Below are 8,682 nucleotides of genomic sequence, written 5' to 3' on the forward strand. Positions count from 1 at the left end.
AGCTTGAAGTACTGGTCTTGAAGTTAAAATGGCTTTTACCTTCTCAAAGGATTCTTGACACTCTGGAGTCCAAATAAACTTAGCTTTGGGACTAGTTAAGTCTGTCAAGGGAGCTACTACGGCTGAGAAATTTGGGCAAAAACGACGATAGAAACCAGCCATCCCCAAAAATCTCTGTAGCTGTTTCCTGGTAGTAGGTGGGGTAGCCTTACGGATACCTTTGCTTAACATTAAGCTTTTACTGGCGCAAGAAGGCCTTTCCCGCAACTTCAAACCCAAAGATACTGTTACAGTTGCCGTTGCCAAACTCACTCTTCTCTAGGTTGACTGTTAATCCTGCTTCTTGTAGTTTCTTGAAAACTTTCCTCAGAATCTTCAGATGTTCTTCCCACGTTGTAGAGTAAATCACGATGTCATCTAGGTATACACCTACTCCTTCTATTGATCATAGCAGTTGATCCATCACTCGTTGAAATGTTGCAGGTGCATTCATCAGACCAAACGGCAGAACAGTATACTGATACAGTCCAAATGGATTACTAAAAGCTGACAGCAACTTCGCATTCTCATCTAGGGGAATTTGATAATATCCTTTCAACAAGTCTATCTTGGAAACAAACTTGGCTTGCCCAATATTATCAAGTAACTGATCTATAAGAGGCAAAGGATAATTATCAGCCACACTGATAGAATTCAGCTCCTATAATCAGTACACATCCTAAAGGAACCATCTGGTTTCTTCACTAACACACATGGAGAGCTGAAGTGACTTGAACTAGGTTCTGCTAATCCATGTTGCAGCAAATACTCAACTTCTTTCTTCAAAACATCTCGATGATATGGTGATAAGCGATAGGCTCTTTGCTTGAAAGGTTTTCCATCTTCTTGAATCTTGATTTCATGCTTGGTCAGATCAGTACGTCTAGGGCAAACATCTGAAAAATTTCTGGAAAACTTCTAATTACGTCACTTAAGTCTTCACCTTGTTCAATACTCAGATGTTTTCAGTTTATCCTCCAAATTTTCCAAAATTGAAGAATTATTCATCTTGCTTGCAGCTCCCAATTCGTAGCCATCATCGTCTTCTGTAGATAAAGTTGTCTGGGTTACTGACACAGTTTCAGTTTTAGTTTCTGAGAAATAAGGTTTCAAGAGGTTCACATGTATCTTCCGTTGTTTTCTTCTTCTTTCTGGTGTTTCAATCACATAAGTTCTATCACTTAACTTCTGAATTATCTTGTAAGGACCTTGAAATTTATTAGTGAGGGGAAATCTCTTGACAGGTAAGAACACTAACACTTGTTGACCAACACTAAAACTTCTTAGCTTACCTAGCCTTAGCATCAAATCTCCTTTTCATTTTCTCTTGACTCATTTTCAAGTTTTCTAAAGAGGAATTTTCTAATCTCTTTCAACCTTTTCCTTAAGTTCTTCACATACTCTCCTTGGCTTTCCTCTTGATTTTCTTCCCAATTTTCTGCAAGAATCTTCAACGGTCCTCTCACTTCTCTTCCAAAAATCATCTCATTAGGTGAACATCCCATACTTTCTTGGTAAGCATTCCTAATTTCAAACAACATTAATGGTAAACCAACATCCCATTCTCTTCCTGACTCAGAACAATACTTTGTCAGCATACTTTTCAATGTTTGATGGAACCTTTCTAAGGCACCTTGAGTTTCTGGATGATAGGCAGTGGATAACTGTTGTTTCACTCCTAACAAATTCATCACATCCTGGAATAACTTTGAAGTAAAGTTTGTTCCTCTGTCACTTTGTACTATTTCTGGTATACCAAACTTTGAGAAAAACTCCACAAGTTTTTCAGCAACTATCTTGGCAGATATGTTTCTAACAGGGATGCTTCTGGATACCTTGTCACAGGACACATTAATGTCAACAAATACTCATTTCCTTTCTTTTGTCTTCGGCAATGGTCCAAAACCATGTCTATAATCACTTTGCTAAAGGGTTTCTCCTCTAAACTTCTAATAGGTTGTAGGGGGGTGGGGCTTTCTTGATGGTTTCATTCGGTTTTCCAGCTATCTGGCAGGTATAACACTCACGACAAAAACCTGCTAACATCTCTGTGAAGTCCAGGCCAGAAAAAAATATTTCATGATCTTCCTCACAGTCTTCCTGATTCCCATATGTCCAGACTCATGAGCTACTGCAACCACTTGCTTTTCTCAATGGATATGGAATCAAAATTTGATGATATTCGCCCCACTTCAGCATCTCCTGGTATATCTGTAGGTCTATACTTCCTCATCAGTAAGCCTTCCTTCAGATAGTAACAGGTAGGAGTTTGTTGCATCTCTTCTCGATCAACAACTCTGAAGAACAAATCAGTTAACGATGCATCTTTCTTCTGCAAGTCCATCAGCTTCTCTCTTGTCACTTGACCAACTTCAAAGGTTGAATTCTCAATATCTGCTAACTCAGCTACTGTAGTTTCACTACTGTCTTCAGTAACACTTTGACTACTCGGAGTCTCTTCAGGAACATCAGGTTCTTCTTCTTCGTCGTCGTCGTCTTCTTCATCTTCTTGGGAAAATACTCTTCTTGGTCAGCACTATGGGAAACTTCACTTCCCTGGAATAATTCTTCTAAGCACAAAGATCCTTCACTTGATCCTTCTAGGGTGTGTAAATCCTCAGTTTCTTCACTTGCAGTCGTAGTCCTCTTCATACTTCTGGTAGTTACACAAATAGGAAACAGGTGGGGGTTATTCTTCTCCAACTCTTCTGTAGGACTAATCCTCAATGGTTTGTCTGTCACTACAGGACAAGGAATAAATGGCACACCACCAACTTCATTCCCCAACAGAACATGTATACCTTTTAAAGCCAGTGAGTCCTTTACAGCAAAATCAACATTCCCTGTCACCAATTCACATGACAGGTGTAAGCGGCATATAGGAGTTACTTCCTCTCCTCCTATACCCTTCAAAATAACTGAATCTCCTGTGAGACTCTTCTCCAACTGAGGTGAGAACCACGTACTACCACACTATGGTTACTCCCTGTATCACGTAATATCTTGACTGGTACCTGCATACTTCCTTCTTGAGTTGACAGCATACCCTCATAGATATATGGCTTAAAAGCCTCCACACTACTTAGCCACTCACTGCTTGAGGTAACATTTCCACTGGTTGCTAAACATTCAGCTTGTTTAGTTTCATTCTTCTCTGGAGTCTGATTCTTTCCCACACTGAACTTCGTAGTTTGTTTCACCTGGTCACCTTTTACAACTTGACCAACTGGCTTTGACTGCTGTTGATTCCGGTAACACTCTTGACTGTAGTGTCCTACTCTTCCACACTTGAAACAGACAACATTAGGTTTCTGTAACTGTCTTGAAAAACTGGATGAGGATTTCACATTAGTTTGCTGAGGTGTATTACCTTGAGTACTCTTGGTATTATCACTTGAAGGTTTCCCATTAAATTTGTTCCTGTTATTTGGAAAAGACTTAAAACCTGGGCGTTGTTGACTCTGGTACTTGACATTGTAATTACGTTGACTACTGATTATATTGTAATCTTCACTGAGTGTGGCAGCTTTGTCAAGTTTCTTCACTTCTCTCTCTCTTAAATAGGCTCTTATAGTTCAGGAATTCCTTAAGATACTGTTCAAGAACAAGTAACTCTTCCTAAACTCATCAAAAAGTTTTTAAACTTTAGCAGCTTTCGTACCCAAATACGTTTTGAACACCTTCTCACTTTGTAAGCATAATCTAAAGAATGTTCCCGTTCTCATCTTTTCTCAAATTTCTGAATCTCTCATTGTAGTACTCTGGGGTCATCTGGGTAAACTTGTAGCACACTGCGTTTAAGTACCTTGTAGTCTTTTACACTGATCAGCTGTTAAGGGGTAGATAAGCACTTCTCCATTTACCAATCAAGACACTTTGTAGCAAAACTGACCATTTATCTCTGGGCCATCCATACCTGAAGCCACTTTCTCAAAGTGATCAAAAAACTCATCTGGAGCTTCTTCAGTAAACTTAGGGATTAACTTCTGTACTCTCACTACATCAAATACAGGGTCTTGATTACCTTGGTTAGGGTTAGACGGTGTTACAGGTAATGTGGATCTAGCTCTTATTAATTCCATTTCCCTTTCATGTCTTGCAATTTCTCTTTCCTCTTCTGCTGCTTTTTCTTCTTCTCTCTCTTTCTTGTTTTTCCCTGCTATTTTCTTTCGCTTCTTTCTCTTTCAGCTTGCATTCTCTCTTTCAGTTTGCATTTTTTCTTATCTTCTCTTTCTGCAAGCACAAGTTTTTAGCTAATCAAATCTCTTCTGCTTCAATCATCAAGCTCTAACTGATCATCTCTTTTTTTCGTTGCTATTTAGAGATCAGTACGTGCTACATTCAACAACTCTTGAGCCAATTCTAACTTATCTTCATCAGTTATTCTACCAGAGTTTATCAATGATTCCATAGCAATACATCTTATTTGTGCTTTTACCATACTAGTAGACACATAACCACCACATGCCTCTGCTAAAGCGCTCCACTGTGCTCTAGACAGAGTGGTTTCAGAAAAAACTTGGATGGAGGGGGCTGCTAAAAATTCCTGAACATTGAACTGAGCCATTTTCCTCTAAGTTATCACCTTACAATTCAATACAATAAATGCAAAACAAAATTATATGGTCACTCTCCTAACAAAATATATCCCTAACACCACCAGTATATTCTAGAGTGATAATGAAATCTGCTTTCCCGGGTCTCTGGGCACCATTAAACAATGTTACGAAGTGCCAAGTATCTGGTTACCATGTATCAAATATTACCTCACAAAAAGTCAGACACCTGAACCCTCATAACACGTTTAAACGACTGAATACTCTAAAGGCAACAGTGATCCCTTAACACTTACCAGTATTGCAGAAAATCAGACTAAGGTCATCAAAACAGGTGTGAGGTAATCTTGTAAGTAATTAAATTAATCAAAGGGCATCACTCCATCTACAACTTTCAAACTCTAAGTATTTCCCTGATTTCAGAAGTCTAAGTACTTCCCTGGTTCTAAGTCACTTCAATTAAATTGAAGGAAAGCAAATCAATTACCACTCTATGTTTCTACCTAACATAAATATAGTCATGATTAAATATATTTATACTGGTGTAAGATAAAGAAAACACTTATAAAAATTTTAAATACAAAAATTTATTATTAAATTCAAAATTTATATGTGAAATTCACAATATCAGGGAAAATTACTGTTACTTGAAAACAAAGTAAAGTTTAATTAATTCTTGAATCAAATTAAGTAAAATTAAATCAAAATTAATTTATCACAAAACTCAAGAAAATTAATTCAATCAAAATTCAAAAGTATTAGGCAATAATTGAAAATCTGAAATTAATTCACAAGTGCTAAACAATAATCAATCTTGAAAAGAATTCTAAGTAAATGCAAATTAATTCACAAGTGTTAAATTTAATTAAATGTGCAATGATTAAGCAATGAAAATAACTAAGTCAATTAAATTGTGAACGCAAATGAAAATATAAAATAAAAAGACACACTTCAATAAGAAAATGAATAAGTGCACAAACAATGGAACAATCACAAAAAAAAAAAAAAAAAATCAGCAATGTGCAAAAGTGTGAATCTTTTTCACTCAAAAACACTGTAACCAACAGTTTTTACCAAACCTTCGTAAACATCTGTTATCGGTTAACCACAGTTCTTATCAATTATTAGTTATTAGTTATTACCTAACCATTATTAGTCATTAGTTAACCAAACACTTATCCCATAACTTTTAGTTATTAGTTAAACACAATTCCTATCCGTTATTAGTTATTAGTTGTTACCTAACTAAACACTTTTCCCATTAACTTTTAGTTATTAGTTGCAACTAATAAAAATATACAACACTTTACCTTTTTGGTATACCAACTTCTTTCTCTGCTGCAGTCTTGTCTTACACAATTTCACAAAAACCAGGTGCCGTTACAAAATGTTTGTTCAGATTCCACAAAAGACACTATATAATACTAAATAAACTCTAAGAAATATCAAATACGAAATTCTAAGTTACGAGTGACCAAGTTACGTTACGTTAATATAATCTCAATGATGTCGAATGAGAGAGAGAGAGAGAGAGCAAGAGCAAGATGTTAATGCCTTGAGATCTTAAGATAGATTGAAATCTCTTCCTTTACGGAAACGGGAGAGAGCAGATGTCAAAACGTTCTTGGCACGAAAGCTTCTCGAATCTTCGAAATCTGATGCAATCTTACATACAAAATGTGCAATACCCACGTGGGACTTGACAAAGATATAGGCGTACAAGACGAGTCTGCTAAAAAAAAAAGAAAGACACTACTCGATCGAGACGGAGGCTGGGCGACAATTAAAATTGACATGTTTTGATGACAACGCAAGAGTCGAGCTCGCTATCAAACGTGTTGATAGATTAGGGAAGCAAACGGAGATCTCTGAGACACTCCAACCTTAAAGTGTCGATCGAAAAGACAAAGATCTCTCTCTTTTTACGTTATATATATATTCTTTTACAACATGCAATGCGAAATCTGAACACACATTTTAAAACATCCTATTCTAAGCTATCTAGGAATCTGAAAAAAATGTTGATAACTTACATGACATTTCAAAGAGGGGAAACAGCATTTTGAAAGTAGCTATATATAATAATAATAATAATATATATATATATATATATATATATTTATATATATATATATATTAAATAAATATATAAATATATATATTGAGAGAGAGAGAGAGAGAGAGAGGAGAGAGAGAGAGAGAGAGAGAGCTGGACAAACCACAGGAACTGGTTAAAACTGAAATTTTCAATGAAATGAAATTAAATATTCTCTCTCTCTCTCTCTCTCTCTCTCTCTCTCTCTCTGAATAAAATCATTAGGTCACTAAATGAACAGTAATACCTGCTCCTAGAGATAAATGAGCACACGGTGTCTCCTCGGATGGACTAACAAGTCTTTCAGACATCCTAATCTTTGTAACTCCTTGTAACTCTCAATCCAGCACATAGATAAATATATGTTAACATTACCTCGTATCAGAAGATTGTTTTCAAAATATTTAGAATTTCAATATTTCAAAAATAACTAAACAATTTTGGAATATTTTTTTTTACTTTAAATTTAAAAAAAAGGGAAAGCAAAAGTTAAATAAATCAACTATAAATGAGTCATGAAATCGTACAACTACTCCAAAACCCTGATTAGGATGAATTACAACACTGATTAGGATGGGTTACCACCCTAACTAGGATGGGTCACCACCCAGACTAAGATGGGTCACCACCCTGACTAGGATGGTTTACCACTCTGATTTGGAAGAATTACACATGGGTTACAACCTTGATTAGGATGGATTACAACACTGATTAGGATGAGTTACCAACCTGATTAGGATGGGTTACAACCCTAATGAGGATGGGTTACAACCCTGATGGGTTACAAACCAGATTAGGATAGGTTATACCTGATGGGTTGCAACCCTGATTAGGATTGGTTAGGATGTACAACATTTATTAAAAACCAATTATATTAAAGTGTTTTATATGTATATATATGTATATATATATATATATATCTATATATATATATTATATATATATATATATATACATATATTACACTATATTAAATAAATATAAAATACCTAGGTAACGAAGATTGGGGGGGCATCTAGAACGCCGTAGATTCAGTAGGAATAAAACAGCAAAACAGCCATCGTAGCATTTTAGATTTATGGCCAAATTTTCGAGACTACATGTCTCATCATCAGGGCTGTAAAATACAAAGAAATAAAAATTAAAAAAGACTCAGTTTAAAAAAATCACAAAGTCTAAAAACAAGAAACTTAAATTTAAAACAAACAAAAATAAGCTAAAACATTATTAAAAAACATTGTAAACCTAATACTGAGAAAAAAAAAACTTTTTAAAAATTATATATATAAAAGTTTTATGGTAAAAATGTATTGTACCTACTCTATTGAGCTAAAGAAATGAGTGATTATTCTCAGTTTTTCAGGAGGACGACGTCAACTTAGGCGATATATAAGACCGTGGAAGAGTTCTGACTGTTTAGGGAAGGAACAAGCTGTTTAATAGTTAATGATTCCAGGATGAGAGAGAGTGGTTCATTGGGTGCTTGGGCGATAACATTAAAGTCTTCATAAGTGAATGATGTCTTGCATTTCTTACAGTGGTCTCTTATATTAGAAAATTCTTTAGTTTTAATTGACATCCAGTTCGATGACTAACTCCAAGATGAGAATCAGCTCTGACTTTTGAGCAATCTCTTAGTGGCTCCGATATATTCCCAACTTTACATTTTGGGCAAGTGAAACAATAAACCACTAGAGATCGCATCAAGGCAGGAAGCCTATCCTTATGGTGAAATCTAATGACAACTTAAGTTCTTAGGATTTTTTGAACATAATCTGATGTCTATAGCTGGAAATGTACTTTTTTTTTTTTTTTTTTTTTTGCGAATGAGTCTTGTAGTGTTGTTTGAATTTCTTCGAATGTACAAAAGGAATGGAGGCATACATGAGCAATTTAGGGACATTAGGTATGGACAGACGGGGTTGAAATATATTATTCAAGAAACTATTTACATACTTGTGAATAAGAAGGATGGATACGAATTTTTTTGAA

Source organism: Macrobrachium nipponense, chromosome 33, assembly GCF_015104395.2.
Source record: "Macrobrachium nipponense isolate FS-2020 chromosome 33, ASM1510439v2, whole genome shotgun sequence".
Taxonomy (NCBI): domain Eukaryota; kingdom Metazoa; phylum Arthropoda; class Malacostraca; order Decapoda; family Palaemonidae; genus Macrobrachium; species Macrobrachium nipponense.